Source organism: Zalophus californianus, chromosome 10 (genome assembly GCF_009762305.2).
Source record: "Zalophus californianus isolate mZalCal1 chromosome 10, mZalCal1.pri.v2, whole genome shotgun sequence".
Lineage (NCBI taxonomy): Eukaryota > Metazoa > Chordata > Mammalia > Carnivora > Otariidae > Zalophus > Zalophus californianus.
Genome location: NC_045604.1, coordinates 13,523,563 through 13,549,202, shown reverse-complemented (window position 1 = coordinate 13,549,202; position 25,640 = coordinate 13,523,563).

Genomic DNA, 25,640 nt, shown 5'->3' with positions numbered 1-25,640 from the left:
TGACTGGCGCTGAGCTAGGATGTCGGCAGTCACGGCCGAAAGAGCAGAAGAGCTGTTGGAGGAAATAAAGAGCAAGGGATGAAGTTAGGAGGAAAAACTGGCTCTGAGGGGTAGATAATGAACTACTTTTGAGCTGATGGCTGTCTGCTGTAGATGATGATCATGAAGAGGAGTAAAGAGTTGTCTTCCCATCCTTACACAGAATGCTTTCAGTCACAGAGGAAAGAATGGGCTTATGAATTAACAAGAAAAGCAATATATGCATTACATGGTTTGCTTGTAAGTTAAAATTAGGACTTGTATTATTACTTAAATTTGTGACTTCAAAACACTACATTTATTTTCAAAGCATATTCCCTCCCCTCCCCAGATTTAGCTAATCTAAATCTTGAAAATGCCACTGCAGCACTCCCTCGCCCACCCTCACCTCCATAGGTCAGATCTGTGCAGACAGTAGACACTTCAAATATGCAGATATTTAATTAAAAACGCAAATCACTGGGAAAGAAATCTGGGGATCAGGTGTGAGCTGGAGGGACACTTCGTGATTATCCAGTGTTGGTCCACACCAGAAGCTTTGGGTTTTTTGTTGTGTACATTATATTGCTTGCTCATTTGTTTGTTTTGTGTCTAGATGGGCTTCGGTGATGGAATTCCCTTCTGGGCAGATTCCCCCCATTCGACTGATTAGGGCTTGCCCTTCCTCAGACTTTCTACTCCTTATACGTGGCCTCTGTCTGTTTCTACTCTGCAGTTTTTTTATGAACCGAGTCTCCCCAGATTGCAATTCTCCCTCTACACATGCCTGGTGAACTGTTCCGTTATTACTTTTCCACTGTAGAAATAGCCTTCACTTAGAAGATTATGCCCTGTTAAAAGGGAGGGAGGAAAAGTAAGATAAAGGAAATAAAACCTTTATCCCTTTCAGAGGCATTTTCATAGCTTTTAAAAAATCTTCAGTCTTTTCTTAACATATGGGTAGCATTCAGTTTTGCCCTTAGTTCTCACATACATTTGGAGAAAAGAAAATACATTTCTTGTTTGTGAAAAACTGTAAAGAGCAAAATACACTTGCATTCTGCTATCTTGCCTCTAGATTCTCCAAGAGGTTGGGGTATAAATAACACAATAATTTTAGTACTGGGGGTGGACTGAGTTTGTTATAAGTCACAACAGGTGGAAAGCATGCTCTAGCAACTGAACTGGGTATAACCATGCCCCTTAAATTTCTAATGAAAATTCCATATGCATATTTGATCATTGTAAATGTGGTGGAATTTTCGACTGGCTCAGGCTCAGAGACAGGTTGCGAGAAGAGATAAATTATGTGTCATGATTATTTTTTTAAAAAAGATAGAATTTAGGTGCTCGCTTCGGCAGCACATATACTAAAAAGGTAGAATTTAGTATTGACCTGATTCAGAGTGAGAAATGGGATGAGGAAAATACTAAGTGTTTTTCAGCTTCATGGTCTTATTACTTAGAAATGCCATGCAATGCGAATCTAAAATCTCTCTCAAAGTGATTATTTCACTTCTTAAGTGTGGGTTAACTTGGGCTGAATAGCTTTTTTTGTTGGCTCCTGCCTTCCCCCTTTCCTAGGATTCTAGGGCCAAATGTAAAATGAAAACTAAATTCAGAATTAGGATATAAAAGAGGAAAAATACAGATAGGTTTCTGGCACCAGCTGCTTCAGAAATGCAAGCCAGGGAGTGCTTTGCATTTTGTTCAGAATACTTGGAAGTGGACCTAAATTTCAGAGATGTCTACCTCTGGGAACCAAAGCACCAGGCAAAGGAATCTGCCAATACTTAGAGAAAGACTATGAGTGAAGTCAGCAATGTTTTTCCTGTGTGATGGTTCAGGGTTGCTCAGTGTTGCCCACCCACATTTCTACCCCCACCCTCCGACCCGCAACACCATTGCAAACTTCTCTGGGACCTGAACAGAATCAAAACTGGGAAGGTCCCTTTTCTTTGGCAGAGCTGAAAACACAAGATGAGGTGCTTTCTGGCTTTTGGAAACTGCAAAGCTTGGGGGTTTGCAGCTGATCTAGGATTTGAACTACACTCATCTTTTAAATGGAAGGCATAAACTGTGTGTGCCCTGTGTAACTGGGAGGGCTGCTGGCTAAGGGTAAGGGCATCACACAGCAGGCAAAAAACGTGCTGTCTTGGCTCCTTGGCTTAGATGCAAACTTGCCCTGAAACCTTGAGAACATTTCATCATTCAGTGCCTCAGTTTCCCAATGCATAATGTTCCTGGCTTCTCTGAAAGAAGCCTGGGGACTAAAGCATGGCTTAAAGTGTTACCTCCATTCGTTGTTTATATTCTCTTCCTGTTTGCTGTTTTACCCTGCATCCTAGCCTGGCTTTAGGGGTTTGGTTTTGGGAGGAAGACAGGAAACCACATTAAACAAAGGGATGGGAAAAGGTGCGGTGCCAAGTTTAGAACCCACTCAACCTTGTGGGTTTGGAGTTTTCAAGCAACCTCCTGCCTCTGGAGCCTTCAGTTTGTTTATTCTTGGCAAAATGAAGCTTCCTGTTTTTAAGAAAAACAGCTTATAAAAATGCTTGAAAAGTTTTCTTGGACATCAAAACAATCTTCCCAAATAATATTTTGATGATTTAACATGTAAATGAATCAAAACAATGTGAGCAACATTTCCTATAAAGTACATGTGGGTTTTAAAAATTAAGGGGATAGTGCTTAGCTAAACATACTTGGGTTATAGAAGATCAAAAGCATTTGAAAACTAGTTTGAGATGTTTGCTAAATCTCAAATGAGGCCAATCCAACCACTCTCAGCTGAAATGCAAGCAATTTATTATTAAAAGAGTTCATGGATGTGATTACTCTTCAATCTCTGGGCTTGTGACTCTTGTAGCTAAAATAACCCCTGTAGAATGATTGTAATAATGCTCATGAGTGATTTTGAGACCAGAGTGCTCAGTCTATCCATGGAGGGGAGTGGTGACCCAATGCCAGGCACCTCGACTTCTTGGCCCACTCATTTTCATGTCAAGGGCCTGGCTCAGGAGATGTGATATTTCCCATTACTGTTCATTGGATGGGTGGGTTTTGTGTGTGTGTGTGTGTGTGTGTGTGTGTGTGTGTGTGTGTGTGTGTGTTTTGTCAGATGGGAACAACGTATCTATCAACTCTCAAACTCCTATGTTCCAGTCTCAAAGTCTATGTCTAGATTCAGAAGCTGAGAAGGATAATAGTGCTGCTTAGAAGTGTACTTCTTACCCTCAGGGGTCTGTATGCCCACGGATGTATTGGGAAGTACACCAATTCCATATTATCCCCAAATAATCTATAGAGCACCCATAGTGACAACTGAGAGGTCAATAGATCTAGGTTCTGGACTTATCTGCAGATTTGACTAAGTACCTACTATGAGTAAGTTATTATAATAGGTAAAATTCTGAATAAAATTGTGGATAAGAGATACTCATTTGACCTTAAAAACTTCGAATCTAGCTGAGAGAATTCTGTGACAACAAATATGAGGCTGTGTGTGATAGAATCTTAGGGAGGAAATCTAGATTTTTCGGATAGAAATTCCTCTCGAGGATAATTATAATTTTTGTGGAATATATGGCACTTAAATTAGGAAAGAAGGGTCGAATTTATAGACATAGATGTGGGAGGATGATGGAGGCATTCAGGTGAAACAGAATCACTACAAAGTCCTGGAGAAGGGAAGCACATGGTAGTCAGTGAAAAGGTCTGGAAAAACTGTAATAAAGGGTCAGCACAGTGTTTTCCATCTGTATTCCTCAGAATAATGCATGATCCTTGAGAAGAGGAGGTATATGATTAAATTTATTGGGAAGTTTTGTGTCAAAAGTGTTAAAATCTGAAAATTATAGGATTTTCTGGAATGTTTAACCAGCTTTTCTCCAGAGGGAAGGCATACAAATATAATATTTATTTAATCCACTTGACAAAAAAAATATGTAGCAAAAAAATATTACTAGATTAACAGATTAGAAAAATACTGTAGCTGTAGGAATTGTTGAAAAGACTTAACGAGCTTTAATGTGCAAATTGATGTGATTGTGCACCCACAATACCTGCTGTTTATTTTTGTTAGAGTTGTCCTTACTTAGACCAGGCATTTGACAAGGATTTTTGTGATATCTTTGCAGAGAAACTGAATACATAACATCTGAATGATAAAGAGTTAAGGGACTTTGTGATTAGCTGGATGGCCTGGCTTGGAGTGTGCTCACTAACAGTTAAGTGACAACCTAAAAGGGAATTTTTAAAGTTGTGTGGACGACTTCAGTTATAATCTTTAACCTGGTCAATGAACCAACTAATGAATTAATTTATAAAAGTGTGCAAATCAAATTGTACATCATGGGTAGCTGGGAAGGAGAGTTATGTTGATTCACAGGATCTTAATATAATAGTCTCAACAGACCAAATGAATGATAGTCTAAATATATATAAAAAGGAAAAATAACCAGTCTTAACATAAACTATACACATAAAAAAATGGCAGAGAGGGGCTTTGGCATGAATAAATTAGAAAAAGAATTAAGGATTTATAGGGGTGTCTGGGTGGCTCAATTGGTTAAGTGGCTGCCTTCCGCTCAGGTCATGATCTCAGAGTCCTGAGATAGAGCCCCATGTAGGGTTCGCTGCTCAGCAGGGATTCTGTTTCTCCTTCTGCCCCTCCCCTTGCTCATGCTCTCTCTCTCTCAAATAAAATCTTAAAAAAAAGAATTAAGGATTTATAGAAGACTACAAGCTAAATATGTGACAATAGGAAAAGGTGACTTGTAGAATATGTAATGTGATTTTGGGTTAGATCAATAGACATACGTTATCTTGATTAGGGAAGTAGAAGCTCTATTTGATCTGCACAGGTCAGATCACACGGTATAACATTTTGTCTAGTATTTGTGAGAGATGAAGACTTACTAGTATAACTGGAGGTCTGTGATCAAGACAGTGAGTAGACTAAAAATGACCCACAAATAACAGGTGCACTGGGAATTTTTAGTCTAGTGAAGAGAAGAATCAAGAATGGGTATGGCAAGTATATTCCAATATTTGGTAGCTTTTCATTTAAAAGGGGACTGAATTTGATTTCTGTAATACCCTGTGGTAGAATTAGGGCTCATAATTCTATAGCGATCTTTTCATAATTATTTGTTTAATGTCAACTCTGTCAGGCATCATGCTAAACAAGAAGACAAACATGAATGAGAGGAATTCCTGCCCTAAAAGAACTCAGGATCTATTGGATAATAGAAACACGGGCAGGCATAACCCAGCATAACACGCGTGACCCTCGTCAAGCAATGCCCTACGTATTGTAACGTGGAACAAGCAGTGAACTTTGCCTGATAGTGATTTGTTTTGACCAATGTTATGTATCACATAATTTAAACATTCACATAATTTTGCAAGATTTACAATTTTTAAAAACAGTACATTGTAGCTCTTGCCCTGAAGTTTTTCTTTCCCCAGCAGCAATCATCGTCACCTCTTTTAGCTGATTATTGTGTTATTTACCTCCATGTCACTAAATGGCATGGTTGTATTGCTACTTCTTGATTTTTCAGTTTTAATTTTAGCTATCAATTTTCCCTTATGGAAGATAAGAAGTTAGCTCTATGTCCTTTCACCATACATGTGTACCCTCCCATCCTCCATCCTCCATGATTTATTTTTGGTTAAGGCAAATACTCTGTTATCATGTCTATGAAAACTATTCACAGCTGAGTCATGTAAAATATACTTAACTTTTCCTTCCCTGCATAATTTTTATTTTCCCAAGAATTAGTATTTTTCTCATTCTTAAATTTATTTCTTATGTCCTTATCATTAATTCAACCTCAAACACAATAGCATTTGTCTAAATCTTATCTTAAGACATTCAAGCCTTTTTATTGTTATTGAGTTTTATCTTCCAGAATTTCTCCCAAAGCCTTCTGAGCTGCTCAAACTGGACTGGAAATGGCTCTGTACCTGGGGTACATTCCTTCCTGGGATCTCCTTGCACAGTCTTTGCCTTGCTCCTATTGCCCGGATCCTGTGTCTTCCCTTAGTTTACAATCTCTCTTCTGAATGAGGACATGCTCTAGTAGTTTTTCATGTGAGAGAAACTGAGAAAGAAACTTCTGAGAAATTGTAGATTTACCCTCATATTTGATGGATAGTGTATCAGGGTCTAGACATCTAGATTGGAAATCATTGCCTATAGAAGTTTGAAGGCATTGCTTTATTGCCGTTCAGGGATGCTGAGAAGTCCAAAGTCTTTCTAATTCTTGATCCTTTGTGTGTGACCTTTTTACAAATTTTTATCTTTGAAAACTTTGAGGATCTTCTCTTTGTTGAATTTCAGAGTGATTTACCTTCATAGGAGCCTGTGTCTGTTTAGTTTATTGGGCACTTTGTAGGCCATTTCAATCTTGTCCTTCCATTTTGGGAACTTTTCTTGAATAATTTTATTGATGTTGCCCTCTCTTCATTTCACTGCTCTTTCTGGAACCCCTATTCTTTTGATGTTGGACCACTTATGTTGGTCTTGCTATATTCACATTTTTCTCCTCTATTCACAATTTCTTCCTTCCTTTTTTTAAAAAAATCTCTGATTCTTATTACATGGCTGCATTTATTTTATCTTCTTGCTAATATTAATAAAAATTTGTTGATATTGAAGTTTCTTCTTCTCTGCCAATCATCATCTCAGCCAAGTTGCTTTGTGTGATAAGGAGGGAGGCATGGGGGTTCTTTACTGCTTTGTATATTTCATATTGGACTCTTTCCTCCAAGGTCTGTTAATTTTTATATTTAAGGATAGGGCATTCCTAAGCTGATTTGCTGTTCTGAGTACGTGAACAGGGGTTGTTAGCTGTCAGGTTCACTGCAGAGTGATTTGGCTGGGCTGTTTTAATGGAGAAATCTCCACTGTCAATATCTTTATATCCTTCTTTTCAGCAAGGAGGTATTTCCCATGGAAGATTTTTTTTCAATGTCCTGCCTAGTAGCTAGTGTTCTGAGAGCCAGGTAGATGCAGAGAGTGGTGGGTGTTTGCTTTCACTATGCATAGGATTACTCCTTTCAGTAAGAAATCTGCACCATCAACTGTGCCTGCTCTTACTTAAGATCCTGTGTTTTGTGCTTTCTAGACAATAAACTGGGGAGGGATAGTCTGGCATAGTGAGCTAGGGAACTGGTGAACTGCCCATTTCTTTAAAAATACTTTCAACTAATTAAAAAAAAAATTGTCCACTCCCCTTCACTCCAATTTCTCAAGGTACCTGATGAGGCCAAATTGTGAGCCTTTGGGGATTATGTAGTATGAATCTGGGTTTTCCCTACTGTTGGCTAAGTTTTCCCTACTGCTGGCTAAGTACTTCACTTCCTTGGGTGTCTACCATTCATCCATCTGCTTTCCAGCTTCCAAAATTGTTTCTTCTCTCTTGTTCTCCTTGAAAGTGTGTGTGTGTGTGTGTGTGTGTGTGTGTGTGTGTGTGTGTGTGTGTGTGTGTATAATCGAGAATAATTTTTTGTGCATGATCTGGGATGTTTGCAGGGAAAGTGGACATTTCTGGAGGACTCTGAACAATAAATAAGTTTTTCTAGCAATCGAGGCATCAAGGAAGAACAACCCAAACAACAAAAGAGATGTGCGAACTTTAGCAAAGAATTCAGGAAATGGTGAATGTGGCTGGACACTGCCTGGGGGTAGGCTGAGACTGTAATCAGCAACACTGAAAGCAAAGAGTAAGAGTACACTGTAACTGGATAGAGATAGGGAGAGAAGGAGAGGAGTCAAAGATGATTCTGTAGTTTCTAGATTGGAAAAATGGTTGTCTCACAATTAGTGAAACCCCTGGGATGTGTATTTTTGTCACATTATAAGTCACATGTATTCCACAATGGACAAGGTTGCCTTGTGATATGATACATTGTCTTCCTATATAGCCCTTAAGCCCCTAGGTGGACAGTGGTAGGAAAGGTTTCAGACTGCTTTGCCTCTGAGAAATGCCAACATTTTCCAATATGGTATGTACCCCTTTTAAGCTACTTGGTCTCAGGTAGGGTTTGAGAAGCACAGAAAGGAGTAGGAGTAGAGGGGAGGGAGAAATAGAGAGGCAGAGAAAGAAGAGACACAAAGAAAAAAACACTTATAGTGATGACATCATTGCTGTATCATAAAACTGAGCTTTAAATCTGCAAGAGTCATTTCTGTTCTATCTCAATAGGGAGAAGTGTGCTGAGCTCTTGGGGTCGTTGACTAACATGTCTACCAGATGGATCCTGAGTTTGGCTGTTTGAGCAGAACATTCCATCTCAGGGTTTAAGATGCAACAATGCATTATTAAACCCGTTTGTAACACAATGTGCAAGATGACATCATATCCCTGGGTGTGTGTGACCTCACCAAAAATGTGTGCCCTGCTGTGTAGGCAAAGTGGAACTCCAGGATACAGACTGTTAGGTCGAGTTCTAATACTTTATAAACAGCTGCCCTTTCCTCAGTCTTCTCTCAAATCCAAAATGTTCTTTAAAAGAGGAAGAAAAAAATATTTTATGCACTCCTGCATCAAAGAGATATAATAAAAATGTTGAGAAATAAGCCTCTGAAATGAATGAAAAATGGATATAGCCTCAGGAGATTGTGAATTTTTGTCTGGTATCTCAGTAATGGTCTGCCAGGAAATAAAAACCACTGAATGTTTAGAACAGTAGGACTTTAACAGAGGGAGCTGGTTACACTGATGATAGAAGAGCTAAGAAGCCTAATGAGACAGTGACGCAACGCAGAAATGAGGACAGGCAAGATGACCTGTTACCTCTGAGGGGCATGCGGGGATAGGGCGAGCCTAGTAGTTGGGCAGAAGGCAGGCAGCTTCTTCCAGAGATGCTACCAGGGGCAGAGAGAGGGGTGTCCTGGCCTTCTCCTTACTTCCTTGCACCCTCCTATCTCCTACCTGTGTTTCTTTTTCAAGGGCTGAATCCAAGGGGGAGCCAATGGACACGGGAGCCTGGGAAACCCTGCACAGAGGGGTCAGTCCCCTGCAAAGCAAAGCAGAGCACAGGGAAAGGAATAATAGATCCAAGGAGGAAGAGGTTCAGAACCAACACAGCTAGAAACTAGCACATCCTGCTGCCCTAAAGGGAAGGTGGTCAGTGTCAACAAAACCATGATTATCCATCAGATCCAAAATTAGATGTGGGAGACTTAGGAGCTAACTTTAGCTGAACATTACAGAAGGTTCTATATTCATATAGAAGCCTCTACCACCTTCATAGCTGGGACTTTAGACTGGATTTTAGTGATGGGCTCTACCCGATATGCCTCATTATCTTTAAATTATTATACACTGATAAAATTAAGCATGGACTAATGAAAAACATTATTTTGGTTGGAAACACCAAAGTTTGTGTTTTATAGATTTCTTGTTGTAATTGTTATTGCTAATGATACTGACATCCAATACACAAGCATTCATTTATAATTCAATAACCCAGTGCTGGGTAATCATACTGTTTTCACAGGTCAATCTTGTTCCCAGACATTCCTACGGCAAAATTGAAGTAATTTCTTTAAAAGTGATATTTGACAGTTGACTGTTGATGCAATGTTCTACTATTAACTAACATGTAATTAGTTCATTAAAAAATACCTCAACTGAATAGCGTGTAACTTAATACAATCTACTAAAGTGGAGAAATCCACAGTTTCTCACAAATGGGAGCAAAATTATAGTGCAGGGAAACTGGAAACGAGAAGACGCCAGCTGGCAGGACACTAAGTGTTTCAGATCGCTGTGTTTATGATCTCTATGTTCTAGAAAAAAATTAATTAGATTATGCTATTTGAGAATCTTGGAATGTTATGGCTCTGTGCCAGGCTTATCAGAACCGCGCATCTGAAGTTTAATTGGGATGTTTTAAATTTCACTTGTATTTCTAAGCTTTGAAAAAGCAATAAATGTAGGAACTAATAAATAATGGTGGAAGAATGCTGAGATTCCCTCAGATGGCAGCATTCAGAATAAAATTATGGGCTGTCCCGAAGTCTAGGATATACTCATTTTATTGAACATGATATGAAGCACGACTCTCTGTTCAGGAGTATTTGGAAAATTGATGTTTGCAATGTGGGAACTATAACTGTCAACTTATCAAGCTATTTTTGAAAATTCAAATCATTCTCCAGCATTTCAGATTGGGATCTAAATGGGGAAAGGCATATGAGCTCCAGGATGGAGAAATATCCTCTGCTTCCCACTCACCTTGATGAGAGAATTGTACTGACTGACCTTCTAGCTAGTCATAATATGAATAGGCTTAATGTCTTTTAATTCATTTTTTCCTCATTTACTTTTTAATTGGAGTAAAATGTACATAACATGAAGTTTGCCAGTTTACCCATTATTTAAGTGTATAGCTCAGTGGCATTAGATACAACCATCACCACCATGGCATCTCTAGAACTTGGCTGAAATTTCCTTTGTTGACTGCATTCTAAAAATTAAAAAAATAAAATCCTTTTCAAATTTCTAGGAACATTTGGTCACTTTAGTCAAGAGCTGAAAATATGCAGGACACTGCATTTGTGTTCACACACATAGGAGCCATTATGCCCAACCAGACTTATGGAAGGAGAATATTGACTTTTTTTGGGAAAACAAATGAACATGACATGATAGAAATGGAAATGGATACTACTAACCACTTTGAACTATTTCATTCATTCATTCATTCATTCAACAAATACTTACTAAGTATCTACCTGTGCTAGATATTGTTCTAGGTAGTGTGGGGTTTGTGGTGAATAAAGACTAAGTCTTCACTCTCATATGCCTTCTTTTCTAATAGGAGAGACAGTCTATACACTGATAAATATTCAATAGAAGGTGGAAATAAGTATGGATAAGACCAATAAAAGCAAGTTTGGTTTCCTTTTTCCAATTTCACTTATAATTTTGCAGAGATAGAAGGAGGAGACCTTCTTCAAATGGAAACCCTACTTATCAAACAAGCCACTGGATCTCATTCCTTGCTGTGTCCTCCTTGGTGCATGAGGCCATGAGGTAGTACGCTGTGAAGATGAGGCGCCGTGTGTCAGAGTGTGGAGAACTTCTTTCTCTTTGCTCTCCTCTCTGTATCTCAGCATCTCGGTTCCTTTTCCTCTTCTTCTTTCATTTCATTGACCAAATGACTGAAGATACCTACTCATTCATTTCTCCAACAAATTGGAACTGGAAATCTGTCATTGTGGGGCATGATGCTGGTGAGTGCCGGGAGTCAGAGAAGTGTAACACACAGTTCCGACCCCCCAGAATTCCTTGGCATATAGAGATGTAGTTGCAAAAGGAGACAATAATGCCATATCTCCCATGACTAGCAGAGATGACATGTGCTTTGAGGATTTCAGGAGATGCGAAGATAACTTCTGTTAAGGCAATTAGGGAAGTACTCACAGAAAAGGTAACTCTAAAGATGGATCTTGGTAGATGAGCAGTGCAGAATCGTGAACTTAAGAGAGGAGAGGATCTCAACACAGAAGAAGTGACCAATATGGCCACCACTGCAGAAATGTTCAGAAGAAAGGAGACGTTCAAGGTTTGATCACATCAGTTCCCTTTGAAATGGTATCTACGTGGGGGAAAAAATGCCTGGCAGAAAATTAAAATTTAGTAAATCAATTGTTTTATTCAACTAACACCAACTCACATATCTGTCTGACTTCATCACTATTAAGTGCATTCATTCATTCATTCAACAGATATTAACAGATTGTCTAACTTACGTGTGCACTGGAGATACATATAGCCGTGAACAAAACAGAAGCACTCCCTGCTCTTATGGGGTTTTACATTCTAGAGGAGATAGATTTTGGACATAGCAGTACATAAATATGGAATATTTTAAGTGGCTATAGATGCTATGAAGAAAAGAAAATCAAACCAGGGAATAATGTCTTAGCCCTGAATAACAAGTGTGCCTGGCATCTGTGAGAGACAGAAAAACCCAGTGTGGCAGAAGCATGGGAGCAAGAGGGTGAAGGCAAGTGACATGGTTCAAGGAATCAGGGCTCAGATCTTGTGGGTTTGTAGGCTGACATAAAGACCTTGACATTGACTATCAGTGGGGCTTTTAAACAGTGGAGGGAGATGATCTAACCCATGTTGTTATAGGATAGCTTTGGCTTCTGTGTTGAGAATAGATTGAAAGTTTTATGTAACTGTGGTATAGACATACTCAGAAGGTCACTGCTAATCTTACATGCTATCCTTGGGCACTGGCGTTTGATTCGGACAAAAAAAAAATCATCAAGCTGTTTGTTACCTCTAGGCTAATGATAAAATGATGTACCAGTATCAGTCAAGGTAACAGAACTGGTAGGAGATATATGAATACATATCTACATGTAAATAATATTAATTATATGCATTAATAATATTAATGATATATACTATGATACATTAATATCAATTATATATGAATATATATTAATTATATGTGTTATCTATATACACACACACGTATATGATACATAGAGAGAGAGAGAGAGAGAGAGAGATTGCAAGGAATTGTTTTTTTGTGATTGTGAGGCTGTCTGGGCAAATCCAAAATCTGCAGGGTAGGCTGTCAGAAAGGGCAGAGTAGAAACTCTCAGGCAGGAACTGATGCTCTGGTCCACAGGTAGAATTTCTTCTTCCAGAGGGAAATCTCAGTTCTGTTATCAAGGCCATTCAAAGGATTGGACCGGATCCATGCAGATTATCTAGGAATCTCCTTTATATAAAGTCAACTGCTTGTAGATGTTAATCATATCTACAGAATACCTTCACAGCAACACTTTGATGAGTACTTGATCGAATAACTTAGTACTATAAGCATAGCCAAGTTGACACATTAGAGTGATCATCACAGATGACTGACCCATCGACTGACTTTACGTAGACGATGACAACTCTTTCCTCTACCCTCTGTTTTGTAACTGGCTCTTTTAAATTATGCAGACAGCCTCAGAGTTGAAGTTCCTTTCTGATAGGCTGTAGTCAGTTTCCACACAACAAAATATTAATTAGGAGGACTGGACCTGGTCTTGTTTACAAACTCACTAGCCCTGGGAGCCTGGCTTCTCCAACTAGATGTTCCAGTGACAAGAGGGTACATTTCAGCCCTAAACAGGAGCCACGTGGATCTCACGTCCAACTCTGCTGATGCTCTCATTGCCAATGCTTTAATGTCAAAGGAGCTGTACTGCCTTCTCTGCTGTCCACAATTCAATATTGAAATGCCTCTCTACAAATAAAATAAAGCCTGTGTGACTTTGTGTGAATCATGGTAAATTCTGAGGATGAAGGATAAACCATCCAATTCATCTTACTGACCCCAATGAACTCCGCTCCATCAATATTTGCAGTGTAACTGAATGCCAAAGCATGCCTTGAGTCCATGCAATTTGGTGACATTTCTACTGCTAAAAGTGCTACTACAAACTTTATCTTGGAGAACTCATGATAGATGGTGAAGTTGCTCTGAGCCTAGGAAGCTGTTATTGGCCAAATTATGTGCTCTTGGAGAGGAATATTTCCTGTGTATTTAAAAAAGAAAAAAAAGAAGAAGCAGCAGAAGAAAAAGGCCCAGTGTGACTAATCTGGTCAGAATGTTCTCGTCTTCTCTAGGAGAAGAAAGGAGTCAGGTAGAGCTTTGCAACAATCCGTGGTCGCAAACCTCAGTAGACACCCAGGTCATTAACTAACCACATGGAGTGGACCATCCCAGGGCTCTGAAACCACAGGCATCTATCTGCTGGATGAAAGGAAGCTGTGTCACAGGCCTGGACAGAAAAAGGATGTGGTGAATTTTCAAACGGCTCTGATTTATAGGCAATAAGGTGCAAGGTTAACGGCACACAGAAAAATGAATCATTTACGCTTCTCCTCAGCATCCCCTTCCAGAAACGCTGGCTGTGGCTGGCTTCTAGGATGATACGGATGGTGTTACCCTGACAGTCGCTGTGCTGGGTCCTTGTTCCCATCACCTAGCCCCACCCACATCTGCAAAGTGATCCTTCAGGAATAGCTGTGAAACCCCTGCCTTTGGGAACCAGCCAAGCCAGGGTGTGATATTTTTTCCTGTTTAATTAAAAAGAAAAAGGAAAAAGAAAAAAGAAAAAAGCTTACCCGTGTGCTTTTGCCAGCTATCTGAAAGTTCAAAAGGTAAAGAACATTTCCCTCCACAAATAAGCTGTGGAATGTATTTGGAAGTTGGGATTTCATCAGCAACTGCTGTTTTTCAGCCACTCATCCCACTACTAAGGAAGGTGAAATTGGGAGTTCTTTCCTGAAAGGAAAAAAAAAAAAAAAGTAACTTCATAATTTGACATCTTTGGGATGTCATCTCGGAATGTAGGGTCATCTTTCAGACTTTCATAGAGGCTCCTGTCCCCTTCTCAGAGAGGAGGCAGTTGTCGTGCCCCTGGGCACAGGAACAGTTCAAATTTCCCTTTAAAGGAAATAATAAAAAGAATCCGAGCTCGCTTCGTGGCCTTCTGAGGATAGACCACGATGGCACTTTGTAAACCAACCTGTCCTTAGTGAAATACTCTTTTCATAAAATTATATTCTGAATTTATAATGATGCAAAGCTGAATGTCATATTTTCTACTTGGGGCCCCTTACAAGGTCCACTAGAGACCAGGGCTCCTGTCCATGGAACTTTGCAGAATACTCCCAAAGCATCCCCTCTCACACTGACCCCAGGGTGGAGACAAGTTTGTGGAGGAAATGACATTTGAATTGGACCCTGAAAGACAGAGGAGGTAAACAAGAGAGCAGGACATAACCTAAGTGCCTGCTGGCATCTTCCAACTGGCTGGGGTTATTTTTTAATTCCTGAAGAGACTTGGCTTGAATCTCCATCCTCCATACTGTGGAGAGCCTGGTACCCTCCTCAGTGTACCTCAGAGGTTTTCCAGGAGCTTAGCTTTCTTCTGGTCACCTTCCTACAATTTCTCAATCTCTCCTCTGTGTCTCATCTTCTCAAGCCATTTTTTTCCATCTCTCTCTGCCCCACATCACTCCTATCTTTAGTTTCTCAAAACATTCCTGACATAAGGCTGCTCAGAGTCTGAATTTGCAGATAACCAAGCCGACGGCAGCATGGCAGACAATTGGCAGCACCCTAACGTTTCTATCACCTATCCCGCATCCAATTTCCCTGCTCATCTCAGAGATAGGAAATACCTTGCCAGCCATCCTATCTGGGCTGCCCCGTGTCATGCATCTGGAATTATAGTAGAGTAAGGCAAAGTGGATGTATAGAGATCCCCTGATAGAATGACTCAAAGAGCTAAAAATCTTTCTTTTTGACATAGCAGTCTGAAGTAGGCTTTCCAGGCTAGCCTTTGGCTCTTCTCCAAGTGATGGGTCAGGGACCTGGCGGTCCACGAGCTGTTGCTCCATTGTCCTCCCCAGGCCCTGCGTTCCTCCGGGGGCTAAGGCTGCCACACTCCCGGTGGTTAGAGCCCGCAGGAAAGGGGAACAGAGTGGAAGAGAATGCCTACCACCTATGGCGCTCGCCAGGAGTGGTGCGGCCCATTTCCGCTCAGTGCGCGGGGTGAGAAGTCAGTCTTGAGAGCAAACCCGCTGCAGGCGTTTGGGAGGTGTAGTTGCTCCCCAGGTAGCCATGGGCCAGGCCCCGTCTCCTTTACCCCGAAAGGAGGTGAGCACACATGTCCACGGAAAACTAGCAGTCCCGGCCGCATCCTTCCCCTTATCTTCCAGAGACTTTTTCCTTATACCCGCCTTTTTTCTCTACTTTTCGGCAGCCAAGTTTAGATTCTTGCCACATTTTTATTAAAAACCAATTTGGTTCCTCATGTTTTAATGCCTTCGTCCCAAACAAGACTCCGTGGCCTCAAGTTTTCATGCCAACACTCCCCGGTAAAGTTCTCTTTCTACACCTCAGGCTCGGCGGCTTCTGACACGAGGGTCCCTTGTTCCTCTGACAAGGCAGCAAGGGGTCGGGTCACCCTCTGTGCGCATGTGCGTGCCACCCTGTGTGCGCATGCGCATGCCCACGGAGGTGCAGGCCGGGACGTGCGGATTTTGTCTTTCTGCTACAGGATCAAGGGTAGGGTGGGCGAAGGAAGGGAGTATTCACTGAGAAGAAAAGGCCGCAACAAAGTAGTGACAAGAGAAAAGCGTGGGATAACTTCAGGGGTAATAGATGGGTCTAGTTGGCCTGGCTCATAGGCTACATGAAAAGCGACTGGGGGCGTTAGCAAGGACTCTTGTCTGCCGCCAAGTAACAGAAACCAAATGCAAACCAGCAGAAGCTAAAAAGAATAATTAGGGGAGAAGTTGTAGAGGTAGTTCTAGTTCCAAGTTCTAAATTTCAAGGTCTAAGTCCAGGGCTCCAGAAAGTGTCAAAGTCTTGGCCTCTATCTCTGAGCCGTTTGGCCTCTGTCTTCCCAGATAGGCTCTCTCCGCAGGGACCCTGATATCTCTAGGCCCCATATTATCAGACAAACGTTTTACGTTAATGTGTCCAGTGAGTCGCCAAGGTAAAATAAAGGTGAAATTCCAGAGCCAGGTCATCCCATGCAGAATATGCAAAGAAATGGATAGAGAGCCATTCCGGGAGCTCCTCCTGTGGGCCACCTCTTAACACTCCAAGCCTACTGAGGACTTGTCTGTGGGACCACTCAGAACTGGAAGACAGGGACAGCTGATGTCTGAGTCACAGCTGAACAAGCTAAAGCTGCCACAACTGCAACATAGAGGGAGAGCCTTTGGAACAGCCGATCCACCCAGAGTTTGCTGAGACAGATGTGTGAGGGTTTCTGAGAGACGAGAGATAGGCCAGGTGCGAGAAGAGCCAGTGTGGGCTCAGCCTGGGTCTTACTCAATAAGGCCACTGCGAAGGATGGAGGGAACCTCAATAACATGAAACTGGAGGTGAATGGTGTATTCTCTGCAGAAGGACTCACAAGAAATCGCTCTAAATGGGTCAGGGGAACTGCAGGAAATAAGTCTCCAGTAATGGGAACATGTAAAGAACCCATGAAAGTACCTGTGAGAGGGAGGGATGGTTTTAAACATTTGCCACACAGATGGTATGAAGTCAGCTTAGTAAAAGAACATTTTAAGAAAGAATTTTCTTCACTCTTTAATGTTCCTCTTTCCCCACCCAAAAGGATCCCAAAAGGATCAGGAATTAGTTAACAAAGCTTGGGAAGTGGACAGTTAGAGGTTTAAGGTAGAGAAATACAGGAAAATGTCAACCATGCCATTCCTCCCCACCCCTTTCCCTCACTGCCTCCCAATTTGAAGCAAGCCTAAGTCAAGAAGTGGGAGAATGTTTTACTTTAAATCAAGTTCAAAGTTTTCATTAACATCTTGGACTCAACGTTGCAATTTCTAAAGTGGAATTGCATTTGTGACTTAAAGTGACTTTAGGATCTAAGCATGACTAGAAATTTGGTCTATAGGAGTTTTTATGTAGATAAGACAAAATTTCAAAGGGTAATGGAAAACAGATAATTTCATTTGATTACATTATAAAATCTTCTAGTTCAATTTACTGTTTACAACTCCCTACAAATCATGACTCCCAAGGGAAAAAAAACACACGCACTCCTCCAGAGTGCATAAAATCCCCTGAAAAAGACTCCTACTATCCCTTCTTGAGTCAGCATCTTCCCTACCCCCACCAAATCTGTGACAAGGGAGTCATATGGTTATTAACAGCCCCATCTGCGTCACGGAAAAAGCAAGGGTTCTAGAAGGGGAGGCGGCTGGCAACTCATAAATACTCACTATAACAGGAGACGATGACATAGGGATTCTGTAGGATTGTAGGAAGAGTCACTCCTAATGAAAAGGAAGGCCCAAGTTCCAAGCAGAACCTCAAATTCCATGGGGAGGGCTGGGGTATGGCATGTTGGGAATAATCTTCTGGAATGTTAGGAACCCAGCAACATGGAAAAGTGCCCTCTGGGGGCCTCACTGCGACCTTTGTCATTCCCATGCCACCTGGGTCTACATTCATGCCACTGCTCGTGGGGGGGTGTACTGCCCTCCCTGATATGCCTACTGGTCAGGGTGACGGGCTGAAGCCACAGCCAGCCCTGTGGGTTGATTTAAACCCCATGGCACTCCTTGGTGGAAACTTCAGTAGTCAGCAGATAGGTGTGAAGACCGTAATATTTTCAGAGGGTATTACCGGAAAAGCTGGAATCACTTAATCTACATTTCAAAGGCACGTCATCCTTCATACACCTTGAAGTTACAGATCCTTTTGTTTATTTAAAAAAAAATATATATACATACATATATACCCACACACATATATGTGTATTTTTATATATATACACACATATATATACATATATATATATCTGAGAATATAAAAATATTTAGAAAAATGTCTATATGTTTGTCTTCTTGCCAGAAGTTCCACTAGAACAGGATCTTGTCTGCCTTGTTCACTGTTAAGCCTTCGGTGTCTGGAAAAATCCCTGGTATATAGTAGGAGCTCAACAAATATTACTTGATGGGATAAAGCAGCATAGTCACTGTTTTCAAGAAGTTGAAAGTCTAGTGGAAGAGAAAAACATGTAAGCATCATACGGAATAGTAAGTTCAATGACACAGGAAGTCATAAAACTGTGTAACAGCAAACAGAGGGTGGGGGTGAGGGAGGGGCGGATGAGGCTTCCAAGAGATGATGCAATGCGGGACATGAAAGGATGAACAGAGCATTTCCTCTTTGGGCTGTTGTTCCCCACTCCTCCTCTCCTCTTTGAGGGTTCTTGATTTCATGTCTCCTTTGATGGGAAGGGATAACAGGCATAGTGGAGCTCTCTGGCTCTGCTCTTTCCGGGGTGTGGTCCATTCTTTAGCTATGCCAGTGGTATGACTTTACAGGATCTCAGCAAGATGCCTGTGGGACTGCAGCTCTGTGGGATCTTGGCAGAACCTCTCCCACTGCTAAAGTCAGAACTGGGAAAGATGTAGTAATCACCATAAAGGCACAAGGGCTGAAAGACAAAACTGGCACTGAGCAGAGCTCTTGCAAACTGTGCTTGTAGGGAAGTGATGGAGAGTTTTTCCTGTGTGTGGCCAATTCGATAGGGTTAAAATATGATTAAGCCTAAACATGTAAACGGCAAATTCCCAAGTTAATGATGATGTAACATTCTGTTAGGGTCAGGCTGGGTTATAGCTGAGTGTGTTATATCATATTGGAATCTGGTCCAACATGTTGATTCCTTTTGTAAATTCTAGAGTCATCCCCAGGAATAGCATGACCCACCAAAGAGAAGTCTTTCTGGAGTGTCAAGGAGACATTTCTTAGCACCACCCGGAAGAACACAAACAACACTGACTGGATTTAGGGGCCTCAGGAAAATGGCACACCTCTAGAGTAGAGACCCAATGCTGCCTCTCGCAGACACACCACAGTGCAGGCCTGCGTTAAGTGCGCTCTACCTCACCTCCTCACAGAGAAGAAAAGCAACAGGTAGTTATACATAAAAGAAAAATAATACCACCCTTGGTTGAAATCACATTCAACTGGGACCAGGACCCAACCGATAACCCTCCATCCTTTCTGATATTCATTTGGCTACCTTGGACACCCCCACTGGATGGGTGATCCTTTTTCCAGGGCAATGGATGCTCCATTCATTAGGGGCCAGAAACCCTGCCCCTGTGCTATTCCTCCAGGATCTTCCAAGGGTTTGAATATAAATGGAAACCAAAGATGTTTCCATCCTAGTTTAACCATTTGATCCTTTCTTCTCCTTTCCACATGAACAGTGTCCATGCTCTGCACCATGTTCCTAGTGACTTCAAAGGGAGCCTGGAAGGAGCCCCTGAAGATGGGCCACTGTGCTCTGTTCCAACCACAGTGTTTCTAACAGCACTTAAGTGCAAAAGCAAATGTTTCATCTAGGTAAGAATGAATGAAACTAAAAGAGTGAAACTCTTCTTTTTTTTTTTTTTCAAAGATTAGCTACAAGAAATAAAAATGCTGCATGAAGTCCTAACAGTCATGGTTATCATGATACTAATATGCAACATCTGGGCTTCTAGGGATTATTCCAGTAGGTACACTCAGGATGCTAAGGCCCTAGGCACAATTAAATCTCAACTTTGGGTTAGTGAAAAAAGCTGAAGGTTCTTTAGGTTGGAATCTGAGTCTATTTTAGAAAACTGCTGGGATTGAAGCAAAGTGGGCTCACTATTCCATGTTAAAAGGGGAGATGTTTTCCTGTTGGATAAAATCATCCAATAGACTCTAAACAGTCAAACTAAATATGACAAAGCCTTCAGAATAAAAATGCTTGTCGTGGCCCACATCATTCCCAGACTCAACTGGGAAATTCCCATCCACATAATTTCTCCCATGACTTTGTTCCTGTAGCTAAGCTGTGTCCCAGCTGCCCCAGGGCTATCATCTGCCTGGCCTGCTATCAGTGGAATAATGGGAAAAACAGGGGTCTGAAGAATGGCGCTCCAGTCACCCTCTTCCCTCTGCTGATTACCTGGTGACAGGTTAGTTGACTTCTTCAACCTCAGTGACTTCATGGGAATAATAATATTTTGCCTGTCTAAAGGCAGGAGGCCAGAGAAGATGATGTATCTCAACTTTATATATACTTTATCCACTCTACCTTATAACAGTGCTATGAATCAGCCAAAATGTTATGCTGTCAACACAGAACTTACATACACACACCAAAAGAATTTGAAAAAAAATGTTATAACTCATGAGATGTTGCTTATAGCCACTTATTCTCATTTGAGCAACTTGATATTTTCTCAGTTTATGGTGAGGCCTTTATATCATCAGATGATTCTTTCAGGTTTCATCCAACTGGAGAGTCCACAATTCTATTGTTTTTTGAGGGGAACTTATGAAATCAAATGGGTCCAAAAGTCAGGCTCGTCACTGGAATATGGCCGGTAACCACCTCTTCTTTTTTGTTTTTATAATACTTCGGGCCTCGATGATCACAATAGCTCCCTTACTGGTCTCCCTGGTTGTAGGACAGCCTCCCTGTAGTCCATTTCGTACTTTCCCTGTGTATATTTCTCAACATAGATCTAATTATCCATCTGTGCCCAAGCCCAGTTCACCTCCATAGTGTAAACCTACAGAAAGTAGCTCCAACTTGACTTCCTTATCTCACTTCCTGTCATTCCTCCACATGAGATGTCTGACCGCCCACAGGGGACACCAGCCATTCCACCACATTCCACGTACCTTCCCTCATACAAGGAAGCTCGTGCTATTACTGCCCTTTCTGTATTCGTTTTTTGTTGCTGTAAAGGCTTAACACAGTAAGAGGCTTAGAGGCTAAAACAATAGCCACGGATTACTCCGTGAAGGTCAGAGGTCCAGGCCCTGCAGAGCTAGGTCCTTTGCTCTGTGTCTCACAAGGCTGGAATCAGGTGGCATCCTCAGCTGGAGGCTCAACTAGAGAGAGGTCTGTTTTTAAGCTTCTTCAGGTTGTTGGCAGAATAAACTTCCTTGTAGCTGGAGGACCCAGTCCCCTGGGGTCTTGCTGGTTGTTGTCTGGGGACCACAGGTGGCTCCAAGAGGCCACTCTCAGGTCCTTGTACATTTCCAAACTCTCTGACTTCAAAAAGGACCCAGTCCCTTTTAAAGTCTTATCTGATTAGATCGGGCCCACTCAGGTAATCTCCTTTTGATTAATGCAACTAGTAGGGACCTGGATTCCATCTACAAAATCTCTTTTGTCATATAATCCAGTCATGGGAGTAATAACTCATTATATTCACAAGTTCTACCCATACTTCCTGAGATGGAATTATACAAGAGTAAAAGATCACCGGAGTCCTTCAAATTCTGCCATACCTTCCTTTCCTTCTCTGCTGGGCAAACAGTGATTCATCACCCAGGAGCTACTTCAGTGCACCTTCTGTGCTAAGTAATCCTGACATCCTCAGGCTGAGGTGCTGGTCCTGTGCTCACGGTGACTTCTTATTTATCTCAATACCATTATATTTATCACATCATATTTGTCTAGTTTTGTCTTTGAGTTAAGATGTAAGAAATCGGAATATTGTGGAATTCTGTTTCATTTTACAACCTGCAAATCCCATGTATGTTGGGGCTGTGTTCTGTCTGTGAGTTAAAACCCCTTTCTAAACATTGTTTGCACTACTTGAAAGGGAAGTGTGTGAGGTTATCTAGCAGGAAATATTTTCCCAAGGAAGAATGGAGGCTTAATGCTAAGTGAATCACGAATCCCCTTTACCTTGCACACTACCCTTGCACATTCAATAACTCATGCCCTTCATGCCAGTGGTACAAACATAAGGCTTCAAACGTAAGAGTAGAACTACTATTCATGTTCATTACACATTCACGTTTGCTCATAAAGGACTAGATCACAGGAGAAAACATTCTCAATAAATTGAGTGGAAAGATACTGAAGAAGAGGTACAACTTTTTTTAATTTAAAATTTAACAGTTATTTTGCATCTATTGCCCAAATGAACAGGCTGGTGTTGGTCATAAATGGAATAAAATAATGAACCAAGAGCACCACTTGCATCTATATAACATCAAGAACTTCAGAATGGCAATTGGTTATACGTTCCATTTTCCCCTGGGAAATTTTCTTCCACAAAGGAAGTAGAAGGAAATCACATTTAATGTGCTTGATTCTTCCACCTGGGAGCCAGTTCAGGTCTCATCCAGGGTTTCCGGGTTTAGTGACTCGTTTTTTGGGTACCATTCACTCTGGGTGTACGCAGTACAGATGAAAACCACAAGAGGTTTTTGGACGTAGACAACAATGTGCATTCAAGATTTGGAAGAAGCAATTGCCTTTGCCTAGTAAGCAATGCAAAATATATCCTGCTCTGTCAAGTTTCTGGAAAGAAAACTGGAATTTGAGTAATTTTATACTATAGGCTGAATTTCAGGATTCCTCATTCTGAAAAGAATGAACATGGAAAGCTTCCAGAACCACAGCTCTTTGCTAAGACTCTGAGAAAAGCAGCTAAAACTTACCTTCCTCTATTCTTTCATGGGGGACAGCGCCACTCGGCAGCTACTCTGAGTTCTGAGCTTCCTGGATAACAGCCAGGGGGTAAAGAAAAAAATAATTATTCCTTACCTTTAAACATGTCTGTAGAAAACTGGGTACTAAACACTGTGCCAATGGACCGCTAGAAATAAAGGCACCAGCTAGGATAATATTCAACAAAGCATTTTGACCTGGCACCAAGCTTCTATTAATGGAATTAAGAAATATCTGCCAGTGTTCTGGGGAAGATGATTCCCACAGTTCCCCTCCAAAATGTTTTCAAATATGCAGGAAAAAAAAAAAAGAAAGATGAATCAAGCAGAATACCTTGTGGACGATTTTTCTAAGCTGGGATGAATTATGTTAGCTTCTGTTCCCTGATCAATACCTTCTCCAAGAAATGTATGGATACTTCCATTGCCCTAATCAGCAGAGACAGTTTAAAAACTGATCTGAAAAATTGGCACTTGACCTTGTGACCCTGCTTTTTGTCAACACATTCAACCACATCTGGTCTTGAACTGTAAAATTGTTGGCCTCTTCTAGAGCATACTGCTCTGACAGCTGCATGCATTTTGTCCACAGAGTAAATCCTCTCCCAGAGACTTAGAAAACCAGGAAAACAGCTTTCATTGCTAGATCCCCTAACCACGAAGAGAATTCTAATAAGTTTCCATGAAAAGGCACTTTGGCCTAAGATATTCAAAAGGAAGAAGAGAATACTGACAAGGGCATACACTTGAATGTGGGAAGACCTGGATTTAAATTTGAACTCTACGTTTGACCCTCAGTTATCCAAAAAGGAGTAAGACATTCACATTCTGTCCTCTGAAAAAGAAAGTATTGTGGGCATTGAAATAAAGTGTCACTATCTTTTTTTTTTAAGATTTTATTTTATTTATTTGACACAGAGAGAGCACAAGCAGGGGGAGCAACAGGCAGAGGGAGAGGGAGAAGCTGGCTCTGCGCTGAGGAGAGAGTTGGACAACGGGAGGCGGGACTCCATCCCAGGACCCTGGGATCATGACCTGAGCCAAAGGCAGATGCTTAACTGACTGAGCCACCCAGGTGCCCCAAAGCACCACTATCTTGAAAACATTTTATCACATGTGACACTATTTAACTCATCCATGTCAAACTGGCCCTCTAGTCCAGGATAGTTTGATATTTTATAATAAAATATATATATTCATTAATTCAACAAGGGTTTACTGATTGCCTACAGTGTATCAAACTCATTTCTAAAAATATGTGATATGAATCACCTGTATAAGAGAATAAAGTAATAATTTAGCTGACTAGGAAATCAGCCTTTTGATTTGAAACTATCACTGTATAATACAAGTAATACACCAAAGGGTTCTCTCTTTAAAATTTTTACAGTTATTGAACATATATTAGACTATCTCATGGAAACCATATCATATACACATGAGGTAAAGTATCACTATGTAAGTAAATGAAACACAGAGGTCTTTAACAATTTGTCCAAGGTCACGTAGCTTGTTGTCTAAGTGAATCAGCCAGAATTCAAAACCCAGGTCTGTCCTACTGCACAGGGTATGTTCTTAGCACCCCATCGTGTTGACCTCTTCAGGATGCTGATTACTTCAAAGAGTTAACAGCTTTAAGTTCCTCCCTGACTTTCAAAAGATTGACCTCAGGAAAGCACTAGAATAAACTGGTGTATTTAGGTCATCTAAAAAAACTTATAATAATTTTAAGGCTTCCTGTAACTTAGGCTAGGAGTTCCATATGAATTGCTTATGATGGCATCTTTGTCCTCTGACCCCAGACTAAGTCTCGGGCTTCCCAAGGAGCTACTGTCCCCTCCTTCCTGGCCTCCTTGCACTCTGTGCTCTGGCCACATTCGTGTGACTCATGGTTCCCCACACAGTCTGAGCCTTTATAGGACTCCATGTTTCTCTTTCCAGAGAAGTTTTTTCGACCACAGTAGCAGTAACTGGGGACTTTAAAAAGTTTGTTCTCATAGCATTCTGTGCCTCTCTTTATTATTGTATAGATCACATTTATTTTAATGATAGATTCATATTCAGCTACAAATTCACTGTATCTTACTCATGTTTATCATTGGGGGATCTACTATAGTATGAACAGATGACTTAACACATGTTCATTAAATGCACAGAATGTAATGTTTTTATGTTTCCCATCACTCTGCTTTTTGTTCATACAAAAATGACGTTGAAAGTTAAATGACTTCTTATTGTAGTTTGAATGATATTTTCAAGGCAATACTTAGAAGGGTTTTCTTTCTTTTTTTAAAAATTTTTTATTGTTATGTTAATCACCATACATTACATCATTAGTTTTTGATGTAGTGTTCCATGATTCATTGTTTGTGCATAACACCCAGTGCTCCATGCAGAATGTGCCCTCTTTAATACCCATCACGAGGCTAACCCATCCCCCACCCCCTCCCCTCTAGAACCCTCAGTTTGTTTTTCAGAGTCCATTGTCTCTCATGGTTCGTCTCCCCCTCCAACTTACTCCCCTTCATTCTTCCCCTCCTGCTATCTTCTTCTTTTTTTTTTCTTAACATATATTGCATTAT